This window comes from Rhea pennata, chromosome 26, assembly GCF_028389875.1.
Source record: "Rhea pennata isolate bPtePen1 chromosome 26, bPtePen1.pri, whole genome shotgun sequence".
Taxonomy (NCBI): domain Eukaryota; kingdom Metazoa; phylum Chordata; class Aves; order Rheiformes; family Rheidae; genus Rhea; species Rhea pennata.
Window position 1 is genome coordinate 2,761,029 of NC_084688.1, and position 18,245 is coordinate 2,779,273.

General features: G+C 40.9%; 1 long non-coding RNA gene across 2 annotated transcripts; it reads right to left on the bottom strand.

Annotated features, from left to right (window-relative positions):
* Positions 1-8,476: 8,476 nt before the first annotated feature.
* LOC134151276 (uncharacterized) lies at positions 8,477-17,842 on the bottom strand. 2 transcript variants are annotated; one of them, XR_009960815.1, is made up of 5 exons: positions 17,658-17,842; positions 16,571-16,664; positions 14,534-14,690; positions 10,823-11,001; positions 8,477-9,009 (listed from the first exon to the last, which is right to left on the bottom strand). It is a non-coding gene; the product is annotated as an uncharacterized LOC134151276 (long non-coding RNA). The 2 variants fall into 2 exon arrangements; XR_009960816.1 differs by having other exon boundaries at positions 17,625-17,842.
* Positions 17,843-18,245: the final 403 nt, after the last annotated feature.

The following is an 18,245-nucleotide window of genomic DNA, read 5'->3' on the forward strand; positions in this document are numbered from 1 at the left end:
ATGAAGCAAACACTCCTGTCTTGAAGCAGATAGACAAATTGCAAATGTGCATCTCCCACTGCAAATAGGCGGTTGTACATCCTCGACCTGGGAATTGCCACGGGAATGGGGACAGTTGTCCACAGCTTGTGTTCACCCTATGCTCCAACTTTTTTATGCACAATCTTTATGCACTTTTATTTTGCACAATCTAGCGCTTCAAACACTTTCACCGTGTCTAACTGTGTATCTCCGCACAGCCGCTCCACACCCGCGCCTATGCTTTCGTATACGTGCACTGTGCATATAGCTGTACTGTGTCTGTCTGCGTATGTCTATGTGTTATGTGTACATCTGTCCCTTTCCTCACCGCCTGTGCATGTTCTCCCCGCTTGGCATTGAGCCCTGCGGCGTGCGCACGTCGCTGCACGCACTGCGGGGCTCTGAGTGTGTGCTGGGCCTTGCCTCGGGAAGACATTCATTTTTCCCCAAGGTCCCGCTCAGCTAAAGCAATTCACTCCAGCATGGTGGGAGAGAGGGGAGTCAGTGCGTGGTTTTAAGTCTTGCCTCTGAAGTTTAATTTTCCTTTGGGAGCCTTCAGGATCCTGATGCATCTCCCCTCTGCTCCCACTGAGCGGAGTTGCTGGTATGGTCTTATCTGAAGTTGGTTCTTGAGGGAAGACTGGGAAGGGGCTTAGCTTAATCATTGCCTCTTCCATGGAGGAGCTGGGGGGTGAGCCAAATTTTTGATGGAATTAGGAAGATTCTGAGGCCTATTCCCCCAAAATGTGCCCGTGAGGAATAGATTCTCACCTCTCCGATGGGGTAAAGGAGAGGAGGGAGAGGGAGGCCAGCTCCACGGTATCCAGCTGTTCTCCCCACACCAGGCATGTGGCTGATGGGGTATCCTGGCTCCAGGCAGCGTGGAACCGGAGCACCCTGACAAGAGCAGCCCCAGATGGGGCGTCCCCTTCCATGGATCCTCTCCGGGGATCCCTGGGGGACTTGGTGCTTCATAAGGCTGGAGGGGAGTTTACCCCATAGGCTTGTTTGTGTGCCGAGACAGCAGCAGGGCTCCGACAACAGAGCTCTGGCAAATCTCGCTGCAGTTTTTGAAGCTGTCCCTGCCTCCATTTTCCAGACTGTCTCCAGATGGTATCTCCACCCTGGCATTGCTCTGCAGAGCTGCCGGTGAGGCTGTGGGGCTGGGGCTACTCGCTCCGCGGGCTGAGATGTGCTGCAGAAGGCAGCGACTTCAGTCACCTCTTCCTTTTCGCTCTGCTTTCTGCAGTGAGGAGCCTGGACACACTGCTGCCAGCAGCTGCTACAGCAGCTTCACAGGTTTTTGGGGCCCAACAGGGCAGTGGTGGCTCCTGGGGTTCGTACCCACAGCCTGTTACAGCCCCGCAGCAAACCTGGAGCTCTGGTCCTCCGGCTGCGGGAGGCCATTTGAGTCATTCAACAATTTGCAGTGAAGTGTCCCTCATTTCTTTATTAATGCATGCCAAAATGGAAAAAAAAAAAAAAAAAAAAAAAAAAAAAAAAAAAGAAGTACCAAGATGACACTGCAAAGTAGGAAATAAGGACAAAATCAGTTAAGAACTGTTTCACTTTTCTCGTTTGTTTTCTGTGGTGCCCAAATTGCACTGATTGTCACCCAAACGCAAGAGGAGTCTTACCCGCTCCCTCCTTCTCTGACATTTCGGCGTTATCCCGGAGCTGCCTGGGGAAAGGCAGGGCTTCTCCTTCCACCTTTTCGGTGGCCCGGCTCTGGAGGGCCGGGGGTCTGCAGCCCCTGGCACTGGCTGCAGCGTGCAGCTACCTGCTGGCGGCCGCTGATAACCTGATCTGCCCTTCTCTCCCCTGAGCTGATAGAGGGATCAAGTTCCCTGCAGTGCAGATACCTGATTTGTTTGATATTAATTATCTAGGTTATTAAAAATGAGCCAAAACTCAGGGTGCCTGGCTGCCTCCAGGAGGACACCACAGCCCCGGCGCAAGGCACTCGGCATTTTCCTCTGCAGGGATCCGGGCAGATAAACCCCTGCCAGGAGCCTCGGGGGGAGCCGGGGTAGCCCCTTCCCTCGCGCACGCTCCCTGGAGGGGCCCTGGCGTCCGGGGCATCCCTGCAAGGTGCCGTTTAAGGAGAGTTTTGTGAAAGACCCACACAGGATCACATCCACATTTAACTTGCGTTTTAGTTTGGTTTCATTTTCTTTCCAGAAGATCTATCTGGATCTATTCTGGGGTCTGGTCCTGGACATCCCAGAAGGTGAAGGCAAGGGACTGACCCTTGGACCGGGTAGGAACAACCTGAAACTTTCCCTAATGAATCATTCATGTGCTCATGAAACCTTAATGGAAATGGAATAACGCATCTTTCAGTAATCTTTCCCAGCCTGATTTATAGCCCTTCATGCCTTAAATCCAAAGCAATCTCTAGAGCTTCCCATCCTCCAACAAGGAGAATCAATTTTCTTAATTATCAAACAATCAGAATGTAGAAAATGAAACCAATTACAGCATAATCAAAAAAAAAAAAAAAAGAAAGAAAGAAAAATCTCACAGGTGTGCATGCTGTTAGGGAAGCTATAGATAAATGGGACATTTATTTATCTATTATTTATTTGTTTATGCACCTAAATTATTTTTCCTTGCTCCCACTAACTGATACTTTCCTTTTACCCAGAATCAGTTCTTAGTGTCTTCCTGCTAAGTATTTATACATTGTTTGGAGTTGTTTACCGACCATGATTCACATTGAAAAAACTATCATTTTCAGACTTCTGATATTTTAGCTTGCACAGTTTCCTTAAAAGTCTAGATAGTGAAACACTTGTTTTCAAAGGAGTTGTAGTCCTGATATGCTCAGCTCCCCCAGCCAAGCTGTCCTACAATGACGCCTCATAATCTCACTGAGAACTTTTATTGGGACATTTTGGTGGTTTCAAACTTCTTTCTTTCTTCTGATTTTAGTTCAATTCTTGCTGTTGATCAGTTCAGCTAGAGAATAAGTCTAATTCCCAAAGCATGATGTAGGAAAAAAAAATATCCACAACCTCCAAGTTATTCACTGGCACAGTAAAAATGCATTGAAAAACTATTTGCATTCATTCCCTTTGAAAATTGTCCTTCCAAAGTTATCTAGACCCAGTTTCTTTATAGAAAAAGTGGTAGAACATGTACATATATTTGCACATCCACACTGAAGAAGAATGTATTTGGCTAGTCATTTTTTTCACATTTCCAAATTTTTCCAGAACATTTAATACCTGTGTCCACATCCTTTTAGATTCACCAGGAGAGGCAGGTCTCCGTTTTCTTTTCTATTTGTTTGTGTAGTCTATATACCAAACCAGCCAGAGCACTTCCTAAACACACGTCTGACAGATGGCACACAATTAACGTTGCCTTTCCACTGTTATTATAAAAGGCTTACTCGGAGTAGTCACGTACCACAGGACATCAAGCAGGGCTGGATCATTTTATGAATGCCAGGACCAGTAAATGCTGATTGTTGGTGTTCGGTGGTTTTAAGAAATGATACCACCCATATGACTTAGCTTAATGATATATCTCTGCATCCAGTCCCTGACCATTAAAAGCAGAGTGCGGCATTGCCATCAGTGGCTTCCTGTTTTTCAGTCACTACTAAACACGTTTTATCACTTCAGGAACACTATAGACTGTTGCTTAAGAAAAGAGATTAAAGAGAAAATATTGTTTTATCATGGGTGGTTTACTGTAATTCTCTCTTCTCTGGAGCTCTCACTTGTTTACTGTTTGTAGGGAATACCGTTTCTTCAGACCATAATGGTTGGTATCTTTTCTGCAAGGATGGGGGCTTTATCTTGGCTATTCTGAAAAATCTGTGTTGGCACCCCCTGACCCCTGCTCTTCTTGGTGTAGTAACTCAATGACTTTACACTCAAGCGGACGCTGACACAACACCTTTTCTGAGGTGGAAATCTAGAAGAGTTTCAATGGAAATGTGTCAACACAACAAGCTACCTCCCTCGCTGTCTGCTAGAGTATCAGTCATCATATATATATATTGTAATGAAAGAAGTTATGCTGTATGCTCCGGAACTAATTAAATCCCAATCACATGCTCCCAGCGCAGGGAACGAGCCCTGGGAGCTGCACAGCTCCTCCACTCACACTAGCGGAGTCTTGCACCTTCCTGCACAAGGTAGTAGCAGGAATGACAGGCCCCTGGAAGTTGTAATGCAAATGTTTTGACTCCTGGCCTGTGTTAAGCCTCTGTTATTCTGTTTTCGCCCCTTTAGTAAAGCTCGTGCTACACACATACTTCCCTGCCCCAAACCTGCAGCAGGTTATCCACACTGCCTAGGCTGGACTGCAACAGCACGTGCTTCGGCGCTCTGCTAGCGGACCGAGAGGTCCCATTTGGGTAGGATTGTATTAAGACTATATTAACTGTTGGCCACTTTTAGGCTGGAAAAGGGCTGAGCTGGAGCAGCTTACCCTTAGCAGAACTCCCCAGATCTATCTAAGAAGGCGATCTCTGAACTCAACTGCAAAGAACCGCGATGCCTCCAAATTGCCAATTTTTGGGTGGAAGCAGGGAAATGGAAGCTGAGGTTTCTTATGCCACCAGCTCTTGAATCAAGGCTATCAGAAGACAAATATTACCTGCACAAATTGAAAAGCAATATGAATTAAAAAATTACAATTTTCACATGTAGACAAACCCAATTTGCATAATTGAATTGTTGCTAAGGGATTAAGCGCTATTGAAACCGCAAATATCTCTATTATGGATCATTTCTCAGAGTCTTTCATTGATAGTATTGCTGTATATAATAATTATAGCTCATGAGCACCTTACTTTGCCCAACTGTTATTGCTATAACTGATCACCCAGATGTCATTTCTTTTTCTAGCTTTCTGTAACTCCTCTGTGCTAGATCCTATTTCACAGGAGTTAAAATTAAAAAATGGCACTATCTTCCTCCTTTTGGCAATTTGATTTTTAGGTGGGAAGCACTGAAAAGATGCGCTGTCCTGCTTTCCCCACTGCAATCAGTAGCACGGTACACGTACATGTGCAGATATCGTGAAACAGTTCTTTGCAGCCAAATGAAGTGAAGACAGCTGAACCTGTGCTTGCCCTTAGCTGAAGGTCAGTGTCAAAACTTCATTTTCTTTTTGATTAACCCTCCGATTAAGTAATTTAAAGGGAAGGAAAGTGATTCTGCTGAGTGACACTAATTTCAGTCTGATTCATTTTACAGTGTTGTAAAAACAATTATGTGCCTGGCACCCTCCAGAACATTGAACACTGTTCAATAACCATCAGATCCACTCAGATGAAACTGATGCAGCTTGTTAGAGCATAAACTTATTGAAAATGTGCTTTGCAGCCAGATCAAGTGGACAGTGGCTTATTTTCTGTAGTATGAGGTTGGCTGGTTTTCCTCAAGTTAAATAAAAAACTGCAGTTACTATAATCCCTTTTGATCAGATGTTTAAAAGAGTTTAACTCTCATTCAGGCATTTGATCAAAGTAATAGAATTTTCAAAAGTATTCAGAATCAGTAAGATTACATTTAAGGTGCTTTCAAAGGACTAAACACTCATAACAGCTTGGAATAGATTTTTAAGCATCTAGCAATTATGTAGAAGACAGAAATGGCCAGTTCCCATTTGACAAGTTAAATAAAAAGTGCATTCCCAACACCCTTGCTCCCAAGATCCCATTCTATCCTAACTCATCATCTAGGATCCTCAGCATGGCATACTTATGAACTTTTGAAAATCTTGCTCTTCTGAAACAAACTACTCTAATTTGCTGTTTCCTGACTACTTTTACAAATCCCACCTTTTTAAGGTACTATCAACTCTGAGATGATCAAAATAAGGCTGTAGGAACAAATGCTATGGGATCTCACACCTCATGCAAAGGCCAATAAGGGTTAAAACCACTAAGGGGTGTTTTACTCTCTAAATCCCACACCACTAAAAGCTGAAGTAGGAAACAAAATCAGGTAGAAGCTGTCATAAGTAACTACTTAATACTGGAAAACGCAAGACTTGATTCCATTCCTCACCCTGCCGGTTACAAAGTTTCAGAGAGGTCCAGTGACACAAACAGTCGTTCCTGCCAGCACCAAGTTCAGTGCCTCAGTTTCCCTGTCCCCAATACTCTCAAAACCGTGTTTTCTGCTCCATTAGAGATGCTTTGTACAGACAGCGTTTCTAACATGCCATGCTTTATTTCTTCTTGAAGATTTGGTTTCAGAACCGAAGGATGAAGGATAAAATGAAAAGATATTACCTGTCTTGATTGTCGCTGTGTTTTACATGGATATGTGACTTAGAACTCACTCATTTATGGAGCTAAAATAGTGCTTCTCCCTTCTCCTATATACTCAAGTATTCTTCCAAAAATTAGAAGCTCTATAGAAAAACTGAAATTTCTTCCTTCACCAGTCCTGAGGTCAAATCTCCTTCCAACTCCAAAATCCCTCCTTCTTCCACAGTATGAGTACTCACACTACAGAGCATCACTGCACCAAGAATCAAGTCAGTAGAAAAAGAGGAAAAAAGCAACTCACCATCATTTTCCAGACTTACACAATCCTTTATCTCTCTTTTCTCACATTAAACTTATTAACAGCATGCCAAATAAGCGGTATTCCAGGAACTTAGACTCTACTATATTTTTATATAAGAACCAGAACAGTCTTGAGGGGGGTAGGCTAATTTGTACCAAAATTTATATTAAAATATATTAAATGTTTAATATTTTATTGATGCCTTGTATTGGAATGATCTTCCTTGAAACACAGACACATCTATCTCCTAAGGCTAAACAGCTCGTTTCACTAGCTGATTCAAAATCAGATTGATGATACAGACTAAATTCATTCTTGATGCAACACTGCTGAGGTCAGCGAAACGGACAGCGTCACCTCAGTCTGCAGTACAAAATTGGCTACTGTTAAAAATCAAGCTAAAATGTGAGGATGATACACTGATTTTCTTTTGTTACCTACATCTAAAAAACAAAAAAGCATCTCTCTATGTGGAAATTAATTCATTTTTTGCTCAGAAAGTATCTCAGGTAACTGACTTAGAATTAAGCCTGAAAATGAGAGCTCTTATCAACCAGGAGTCTTTGAAAACATAACAAGAAGAGACGTGCCCCAAATCAGAAATGTTCACCAGAAGCCCCAATACTTTTTTAACATGTATTACACTGTGAGACTTGCTACATAACTATTCACTACATTAATCAACTATTGCAAGAAGAGGTTGTTAAGCTTTGTACATGCACCATGCAGACAATTTCCTATTGGTTCCAAGTCATCTACAGGCACATTTCACTCGCTTCTTAAAATTTAAATCATCAGATTTCTGTCTTGCTGTTTCTTTGCACTGATGAGAAGACTTAATGCAAAGGCCATGGTTTCATGCTACTATTCTGCCAGGATAGAACCAATGCTGAGGCTTCCATGCCCTTCGCATTCAGCTGCTCATCGCCAGTGTTTCCTCAAAGTCTACCCACTTTGAATGGAAACAATTGAACACCACCTGTATCAGCCTCTACACCAGATCTATGAAATGTTTTCATTAAAATCACAACAAAGCAATGCTTTATTTTTCAGCATTTTTTATAACATCATTTCACAGACGAGGTTTGAAACATGGGTGCACCAGCACTGACCTAGGGTAATTAACAGAGCAGTAAGCTCTAGGCACAAGGATGAAGAGCAGGCAGAATGGGATGTGGGGTTGGGCTCACTTAGATTTGGCCTGTTGCTGGGAGAAAAGAAATATGAAGTCAAAGCTTTGAATTCTTCTTTTATGAAGGTAGACCTTAGGTTGTGAGTACTCTGGGCAGGTACAGTGCTTCCTTATCTGTCTTCAAAACAGGCAGAAAATAAAGCAGCTAATGAACAAAATAGACTTCCTTGTTCTTGATCAGTCACAAATATTTGAAAGACTTCCCAGTAAGGGAAGATGGGAAAATCACAGCATAATTCCAACAGACTTTGTGATATCTAATGAGCAATACTTTCAGTTGCCAATAGCAGCCATTCCATTACTCATCCATTCATTTAGCTTATGCAGTTTGGGGGATAAGCAGAGTAGTCATGGCTAGTACTAATATTAATAATCTACAATTTTGTTAGCATACAGTACACAAATGTACACTTGAAAACTGAGATTGAAAAATGTACAGCTGAAACTGGGCTTGAAAAGGAAGTCAGCCTATCCAACAAAGCAATTTCTCTCAGACAAGGGGTCTTTTTGCCTCTAATTAGATGAAAACTAGGCCAAGAGCATATTTATGAGCAGCTGAGTGCTCTCTTAACAGACAGAAGTGCAAAATGAGTGACTCTCAATGGAAATACATAAACAACAAGCCCTGCCTAACTCCCAGAGTTATAGGAACACAGTTGGTGTTCCTCATTTCAGCCTCTTCCACCCTTTACCTTTTGTGAACCTGAGAAGTGAAACTCTGCTATACCACATTAAAGTATTTATTTTTACATTCTTTACAGTCTTATGAAGAGTCATAAACATATATACTTATTTTAAAAGTATCTTGCCTCGTGAAGAGGAAAATTCCAAGATGTGGTGCAAGGATACAGTTATTCAGCTGAAGTCAGTACAGAGAACTTTATTTACTCACTAGCTATATTCTGCTGAATAGACCACACTAGCATTCTTAACAAAGGATTTTTCATTGAAGAAGAAAGAAGAGGTGGCAGTAATTGGATACTACCATAGTAAGCATGTATACATCAAGTTCCAGTACAACAGTTCCACATCAGGACACCCATAAACTCTTGACTTTTTTTTTTTTTTTTAAGGCAAATTTCACTGGTCATCTATTGATGGATGTTTCACACTAGCAATTGCCAAGGAATATATTTAAGAAAAAGAAACAACAAAATGGTTCTGTCAGCTCTTGATGAAGAACACTGTCTCCCAAAATCTGAGAGATCCTCTCTTCTATAGATAAACAGCACCGCAGAGTAGAGGCTTGCTTAAGGCCTACAAGAAAGGAAATACAATAATTAACAAATCAATGGTATGTCCGCACTACAGGATGAAGCTTTAAACAACCTAGCTGGAAACAGTATAGCTATGGTGATACAGAACTGCATGTGCATTGTCAGTTACTCAGCAAAGTAAATTAAAGATAGCTCTGATATCCCTGTACAAGTTGGTCCCCTAATTATGCTGTTCCTCCACACTATACACCTGCATGCAAAGTGATTTCATTATTTGGTGGTATTTATCATTTTAGGTAGTCTATGGTATTTGTGCTCAAAAGGCACGACAGTTTGAGAACCACTGTCTGTACTACCTCTGTAAGTCTGCAGAACAGATACGTTCTTTAAAAATGGACCAAAATCATATGGTGAAAGCAGGTACACCTTTCCCCACTAGCTTATGATACTTCTCCCACAGATTGTTAAACCTGTACTTTAAATTACTCAGAAACTTGTGAAACAGCTCCTGAACAGTCCTCTGCCTTGCATATCAAAACAATCTATTCCTGTTTTCCATATACTTTAAAATATAAGGTTGAAAGCTCAAGAGTTCAGAATTTGCTTGATAAGCTATTCAGTTACCCCTGGTTGAGGGACAAGAACCTCTGAGACAAGAGCATGGAGAATGACTTGAGGCAATATCTGCTCCATTCATCCTGTTTTAATTTCCCTGTTCTAGTTAAGCCAGTATACTGCAATATATTTGTCCTATATTGTCTCCAATAACATGATGGTCAAAGTGAAAGGCAGCAAAATAAGCTAGCACCTTCCCTGTCAAGGTTTTCCCTTCTAACTATAGCTTCTACCAAGTCAATACATCATTTCTGAGACAAGTATCATATGCTGAATATTGCTGATTAATCATCCAACACACAAAGCAAGTCTGTTCCCTTATTCTCTTAGCAGTGTTCAATCCTTCATTCCTGATCACTTTAAAATTAAAATCAGGAATCTTTTGCTCTTTCATGACTTTGCCTTAACATCTATAAATAGTATACTACGAATACAGTGCTAAGCCAGATGAAGAAAATTTACCTGATGAGTAGCTTACATCATTCCTTACTACAGCCTGAAGTCAAACTGAAAAACTGATCAAGCCCACTGAAATGTACCATTTTCACTAAATGCAGTCCACTGCTAGCTGGCTAATGCCCATTATTTACAGAATACTTTTGAAAGCTGAATGTATCAATACTTCCTCTAACACAAGACCACCGTGATTAGTAGCTATTTTCTACTCACTAGAGAATGCCTTGAAGTTGCAGTGCTGCTTTTGCTAGGTTGCCAGGTCATTCAAACTGCAGTGGTGATCAGCATGAAGTCTTGAGGACTAAATTGAAGACATTTGAGTTTCTGAAATTTTGTCTGACTGCTCTGAAGTTCAGTCTGCCTCTTGCCAACAGAGTAACTGCAACTCTGGGTTTTCCAAGAGGCAGTAGCACTTCCTGAGTGGAAAAAAATTCTGATTTTTACCTCACACTCACCATGGCTACCTGTTGTAGCCAGAGCATAAATGACTGAGCATCTCAGTTTCTCCTATTCCTCTGCCTTTGTCCTCAAAGTTATTTGTAGCTCCCATTGCTCATAACTTAGGACACATTATGTCATTATTTCTGCCAAACAACTAGTACTGCCACAAGTCTTTTAGTGTTTTCACAAAGAGATTAAGGTTCTAGTGGATTGGAGTTAGAAAACAACAACAAAAAATAATGTGAATATAGTTCTTCCAGAGGGTTGAGGTTTTTTTACTTTTTCTTTTTTTAATTTGCTAATCTGACTTGCCAACCTGTTGCAGTGATGTGACCACATACCGCATGATCTGGATTGAGTCTGCATTAGAGTTACAGTCATCCAAGATAGCAGCTGAGTCTAGCAGGGAGCTGCAGTGTTTTATGCTTTTCTTTTCACTTATCCTTGGCTGGTTTTGTTGCAGAATGCTGTATTCCCTACTATCAGTCTCCTTCTTTGCTTCTTTTGAAGAATGATTCACCTGGAAAGAGAAAGAATACATCATTTGTTTGCTGCAATCCAGCCTTCTATTTGTTAAACTAACCTGAAGACTGGATTCTAAGAGCTTCCAGCTGCCAAATGGACTGACGGTGGTCACAGTAAGCAAAATACCACAGACCAAACTCAAAGGTGACATAAATGGTAGGACAGATTTATCAGCTAAAATCAAAAGGTTGAATGCAGAGTTGATACCAATCTAATATTTGCTGGGAGCAGATGAGGAACTGGCATTAGTTTGCTATAATCTGAGAACCATAGTTAGCTCCTTCCACTAGCAAGTGCAGCTTCCACCGTGGCTCACTGATAACACTCAAATACTTGATGTAAAGATCTAGAGCAAAACTGTGCACAGAGGTGAGGACTCCTGCAGGCAGGAAATGCTCAGTGCATGCGTCTTGGAGAACGATTCCCACCATCTTCACACCCGATCCAGTGTAGTCTATCTCCCTCTGCTGGCCACCCATCAACTATCCGGCTATGGGAACACTGCAGGAGATCTTACAGCAGCTGTTAGTGGACCCAAAGATTCGAAACTAATGTTGAGAAATAGGCTGATGATAGCAACAAACAGACAGAGAAGAGATCAGTTAATGCAGGATCAAGGAGAAACTTACCACAGCTCTTATCTCTAGCAACCAGGGTTTGCCATGTGACCAAATCTCAGTATTTCACTGAGATTAGTACTCTCAGTACTACCTCTGGTTTAATAGGATGTGCTGATATCTATGTTCTGATAACAACATCTGCTATATCTAACCACATCCACTAAGTATCACACGCATACCTCTGCATATGTTTATTAAAAGTGGATAGTTCTTCTAGAAAGAGGGAAAATACTGGAAATCTTTGATAACTAACACAAATGCAACTGAACTGGTGTATTTCTATGCCCATTACTGAAATAGCTAAACCTGTACACAGCATATTTATACCATCACAACTACATTAGTGCTTAGAAGCTTGTATTGCTAGAACTATTACTAAATTGGAGCAATTCCATTTCCTAGCAAAGGAAGGGTTTTAGGAAGCAAAATGGAAAAAAGAAATCTATATTCTCAGATCATCTCAGAACAGTCGTACCTCATACAAAAACAGTGCTGCAGCTGGGAAGCTGGCATAGTTTAGAGTTCTTGCTGCTATAAACACGTATCATGTAAATTTTTCCAGCAATGGACAAGTTATTAGACAGAACTAGCCAGATACATGGTATCTCATCGCTCACAAAGAAAGAACACTGAGGGAACATCAGAAGAGAAACCTGCACATTATGCCTAGGTAAACCAATATGATTGCTTATCATAGCTGCCAAAGATAACAAACATAGTGAAGATGTAGAATTGGTGCTCCGTGATGTCCTATGATTACCAGCAAAGGAAGGAGCAGTAATACTAGAGAAACTAAGACAAATTAGACAAATCAGTATAGTTAGGAAAAGCAGGCAAGCATTTAATCTTTAGGCAAAAATTGAAACAAAGGCATTTTATGCTGTCAAGCTGGAATACAAACTCATATTTGCAGAGTTTTCCTCCTAATTTGGTGTCCAATTCTGTTGCTCATTTGAGTTTCTTCACCTGATTTATATAACAGCACGAAATATACTCTGCATTAGAGAAACTAAGAAATGCTTCCAAGATTAAGACATGCATACAAAGACATATAAGAAAAAAACAAATATTACCCTAAGACTAGATTAGAGATGTTCTGTCTTTTACCTCTTACTACCAGAATCTTCATCTCTAGCAGAACTAATGCTCTCCTTGTAAACAGAACAATTTATCAGATGTATGCACATAATATTGTGTAAATGAATAAACAAGATGCAGAGTTGGAAAGGTATTAGCCTCCTTCCTTCTTCACTACATGATCCTGGTCACACTGCATAATGTACAAAGCATCTTAATTAAGCACAGAAGATTTAATGGCACTAAATATGATCAGCACTATACTGATCCCATTACTCTAAGGAATCCAACAAATGAGGCTCAACAGCTTCAATTTCCCTTCACTGCAATCTCATCAGCGTTCCAATTCCATCACTTTTGAGAAATCAGCAGTTTCAATGGAAGATAGCCCTCTTTCTCAGTAAGGCCCCATTCTACATTCACTTATTAGTGGAGCTAATGCTGTGTTGGAATGATCCAGAACTACATAACAGAACCTTTTCCAGTCATCAGCTAAGCCATGACTTCTTGTAAAGAAGAAAAACAAAACATCTTAGATTCAGGCATTTCATTCCTTCAAAGATTACCTCTTATAACTCTTTTTTTCACAATAATACTTCATGAAAAATAGCACCAGAATAACATGGAAAATCCATTAGCTACAGGTTTATAGAAGTTCAGATCAGTGCTGCATACAAGTTTTAGGACATGTAGTACTATGTAACACATGCTAGCTTCTACCACAGAGCGTGCTCAAGTATTTAATACATAATTTTGTTCACAATACTCAGAACTGCAAAGACAAATTACTAATATTTATGAAGTGCTTAGAGATTCTCAAGAAAAAGCCACTTTCGACAGTTAAACCATTATGGTTTCTGTGTATCTCTGGTTGCTATGTATTGTACTGTCATTTACTTCTGTTAATAGGCTTGTTTACTCACCAAGTTCTTACACAACGGGTCAGAGTATACTGAAGTAGCAAAATGTGTAATGCTCTCATTATAAGCAAATCACAGGATGTCACCAGCACATAAATCCTCAAATCAGACTTAAACCTACCAATAATAAAAAGCTAGGAAAGAGAATATGAACCTGATTTTGCTTATAAGCTTGCTTGCAACATGTGAAGAATACTAGTAACTCATTAACTCACAGAGCAAAGGTGACAAGCCTACTTGACATCCCTACTGAACTCTTTTCTGTGCCTGATATGCCTCCAGAAGTAGTCTAGCCCAGCTAATTCTGAGATGGGAAATCTACTGTAAACACGTATTGCTGGCGCAGACACCCCTAACACTTTGAACAAATCAGAGCTTGGATTTGCCCTAAAGCAAATGTGCTCAGGCTGTCCACTGAAAACTTACCTGGTCCTGTACAGCTCAGCAAGTGTTTGCAGTTTACAGAATGAACAGAGAATGAATTTTGTGTTTAAAAACAGAGAAGGGGCCTATGGGTAAGTCTATCCTACCTCCTGCTGAAAGAATCTGATATGATAGGGCTTAACTGGACTCATGAAAAATGAGCATCTTTTAAGTGTTCACTTAATGATCAGAGGTGAAGTTTTCCTTGTCCAATTCATTTCTCCTGAATGGCATGAATTTTTGTCAAGGTGAATCCACCTCAAAACATTTAAAATCTTTTATGAACAGGAGTTTACACAGTAGTATGTAAAGCAGACATTTTTCTTTTGACAGTGATGAATTCTTTTGACAGTGATAAATCTAAGGAAAATGACCAGTGAATCCTATTTATGGCTGACTGACCACATCAAAGCAAGGCTAAACTGGATATTAAAATACTAGGTCAGTGACAGAACAGTAATCTTGAAACAAGGAATGGAAGGATTACCCTTGAGGCACGGAGCTGGCAGATCATATCCTGTCCTGCTTTTTTGTCCTTCACAGATTTGGTGATGAAGATACCTCTCCCCTGACAGCCAGAGTCCACTTTACAGACATAAGCCTTAAGTTTCCTTGATCTGCTATTGGGCTGCAAATCACCGTGACTATGAGAAGGAATAAAATGGAACAGAGGCACACTCCATAAGTTATGAAATAATTGCATTAAAGCAGCTTCCTAATATAGATTTTCTGAGACAAGTTTTTCAATCCATTACAGGAATTTTCCAAAATTTAGCTCTGACTATGACTCTCTCTGTTGTGAGAACACTAAAAGAATCAGGACTACTTTCCTTTAGTGCTCTACATTTAAATCTCAAAACTTATAACAAATAATTTCTTAGTTTTCCTGACTTTGTTTCCATCAGTAATCTACAGAGAGACGTACTTATTTTCTTAAAGCAGAGTATATGAATGTTAGTCTATCATTCAGGGAAATAAAGGCTTCCAACATAATGCTCTAAGTTAGGTGGGTAGAAATGTTAAGACAATAACCAGACATTAATCACAAGGGCATGATTTTGATAGTTGCTGTCCCAGAGTTTAGCAAGGTTGGAGATATTTTTAGCAGAAAAATGCTTACGGAAGCAATGATCAGAAAGAAAAAAAAAACAATTTATCCTATGCTGCCAGAAAATCCATCTCTAACAGCAAATTTTGCTTTCAGAAAAGCCAAAATTGGAATGAATTGCATATTTTCAAAAATATTTCCTTATGATATACAAAATAAGAGTTTTAATCTGACAGTCAAAAAAAAAAAAAAAAAAAAAAAAAAAGCCTAGAAGATCAGGCTTTAAGAAGGGAAGAAGACACCAGGTCCTAGGAAAGAAATTGAATTCTTTTGGAAAGAGCTTTACCATCCTGTTCATGTTCCTACCCAGCAAGTCCTTCCTATAGATCTCACTCATTCCAGCAAAGCAGCTAGTTTTCTGGTGAAAAAAAGTCCAGAAAAAAAAGACAGTCATAAATAAATATTTTGATCTTCCCCTTTTGGATTGCAAAAAACAATAAAGGCACCATCATTTAGCCTATCCAACTCACAGTTATAAGTACTGAATAACTTTTCATTAAGCAATCCAGTGAGACAGAACAACCTATGCACTACACTGTCCACTTCTCATTATCCCTTGCTTCCCATAAGGCATACCACTTTGGAGCTTGAGGCACTACATCACAAAACAGAACAGAAACAGATTCAACAGAATGAGGGTTTATAATTTCAAACTTTCTGTTTGGACTCAGAGGGAAACATAGAATCACCATTCAATTAGGCCATTCAACTCATCAGTCAGTCAAGGTGGATTGCTACCAGTCTTCTGCTCACTGTGGATGTACTATCTACAAACTGGCTGCTTTAGATGATGATCTGGGCAATTAGTCATAAATGACTATTGAATAAACCAGCAATTTCTTACAATTTCAGAAGCTTTATATTAGCTAGCAATAACTGCTAGAACAAACAAACAGTTCCATTCATATTTCTGATGAGTGATGAAAAACAAAGATTTCTGGAACACAAGTCTGAATGTTGCTTTATTTGAGTTGGGAACAGAGCCATTTATAGGCCTGTGTTCTTCGTTCAAGGCAAGAATCCAGAAAGTGCTGGCAAGAGCTCATAGACATATTAAGTTTTGACTTCTTGCCTAACTTCAGTCATTATGAGATAAACATTTAGAATGATCACAAGCTAGTTCTTAAAAAAACCCAAAGCATTAGGGATAGTGCATGTTTGCAAAGAGCAAGTGTTAGAACAACAGGGGACACTGGGGCAATAAAGAAATACTTTGACAGATGACTTGTATGCTAGCATATGTCTGCAGTAAACTACATTAATGGTGGAATTTTGAAACAGTCTGCCAAACTTTGTACAAAGCAAAACACACGAACACTGAAGCTTCTGTTTTCTAACAATTCAAATGATATTTTGAAATAATGTTGTGACCTGAATGAATGAAAGTAAATTTATTACTCTTTAGGAATCACCTACGTCACAATTCTTTTGGCTTCTCCATTCAAGAAACAGCAGGAGATGCTATTCTTGAAATCTGTACTTGCAGTTAGTCAGACTCATCCCAAGTCATCTGAGAAATAAAGACAGAGACACACAAAAACAGTTCATGTTTTATTTTAAAATCAGTATTTTAAAGAAAAAGCACAGATCAGAATGTAAACAGCACACAAAGAATAGGGAAAGGGCTTTTTCTCTGACATATATACAGCTGTATGTTCAGTGGTCTTCCATTTTAAGTCAATGTCTCAGTAGGTATTTTCTGTTCTCTTACAAACTTTCATTCCACTTCAAACTTATTTTTTTTCTTTTCTCTTTTTTTTTTTTTAATTCCAGAAAGACACCTGAATTGCAAATCCTCCTTTTCTCTTCATATCCACCTACATCCTGATCTTTGGTATTCAAGGCACTTTCTTCAATTTCTACATCTTTTTGTAAAAGTTCATCTTCAACTCTATTTTTCTTATCCAGCTCTTCTGTATTCTGCATTGCTTTTTGAGAAAGTGCATACTTTCATCTTACATTCAATATCTTTATTTTAGGAAAACACCCAGAACAGAAGAAAATTGAACAGTGCTTAAGCATTAGCCATCAATCCTATTGATTTTCAGTGGCTCCAGCAGCACTTACACAACACAGCTCAGAATGCTGTGGAAAACACTGAATATTCCCAGACTGAGAAGGGACACATTCAGCTTTACTCTTTGCTTCAGAGCAGCCACTATATTTTTCTTGTTTATATGGAAAGAGCAAAAAGAGTATGTGCCCACCCTGCTATCTGTTCTTTTAAAACCAGAAGAGATTCTGATTTATCCCTGCATTTGACCTGTTTCTGGTGATGCAGCCATCTTTATGGCATGCCCCTAATTAAAGTCAATGCTCCATCTCTGCTCCCCTGTGACTGGAGCAGGCTTTACCAGATTCAGGAGCACAACAGATGAGGCTGTGGCATATGTGCGCTCACCTGAAAGCTTAACTTTTGAGATGCCTTTTTTCCCCCCCATGATTTTATCCCTGTACTTGCGACGCTGACCTGGAGGAATTAACGCCGCAAGCAGGAACTCACCCCTGGAAGTGCCATTACAGAGACTGCAATGGCCAGCTTCGGCGGGAGCGCTGGGCTGTGAGCAAGGGGCGCTCGCCCCCGGCCGCAGCTCCCTACCCTGCGCCGAGGCACCGGCGGGGCCGAGCCGGGAGCGCAGATGCCCCCCGCTGGCCTGGGGACACCGCTCCGCGCTGAGGTAAAATGCCGGGCCGCTGAGCGAAGAGAACTCCAACGCCCACCTGCCCTCGCCCCCACCTCCTCCGCCTTCTGATTGGTCAAGATAACCCCTCTTTTCCCTCTCCGCCCCGCCCCTTATATTTACATATCGCCACTCCATTGGGCCAAGCGACCAACCGAGGCCCTGATTGGATAAAAACCGCACGGCGACGGCGAGGTGTTGTTACAGCGACGAAAGGACGCGCGAGCCTCGCGCGCCTCGAGGCAGCTGGCGCGCGCCGGGGCTGCGCGTGCGCATGCCCGCCCCTCCGCTCTCCTTTCCCGCCCCCTGCGAGCAAACGGCCGACTAACGACTGCTAACCGCCCCGCCTCTTGCCACGGGGGCGGGGCTTCTTTTGACCAGCCACAGCCAATCATAGGGGGGACATCTGG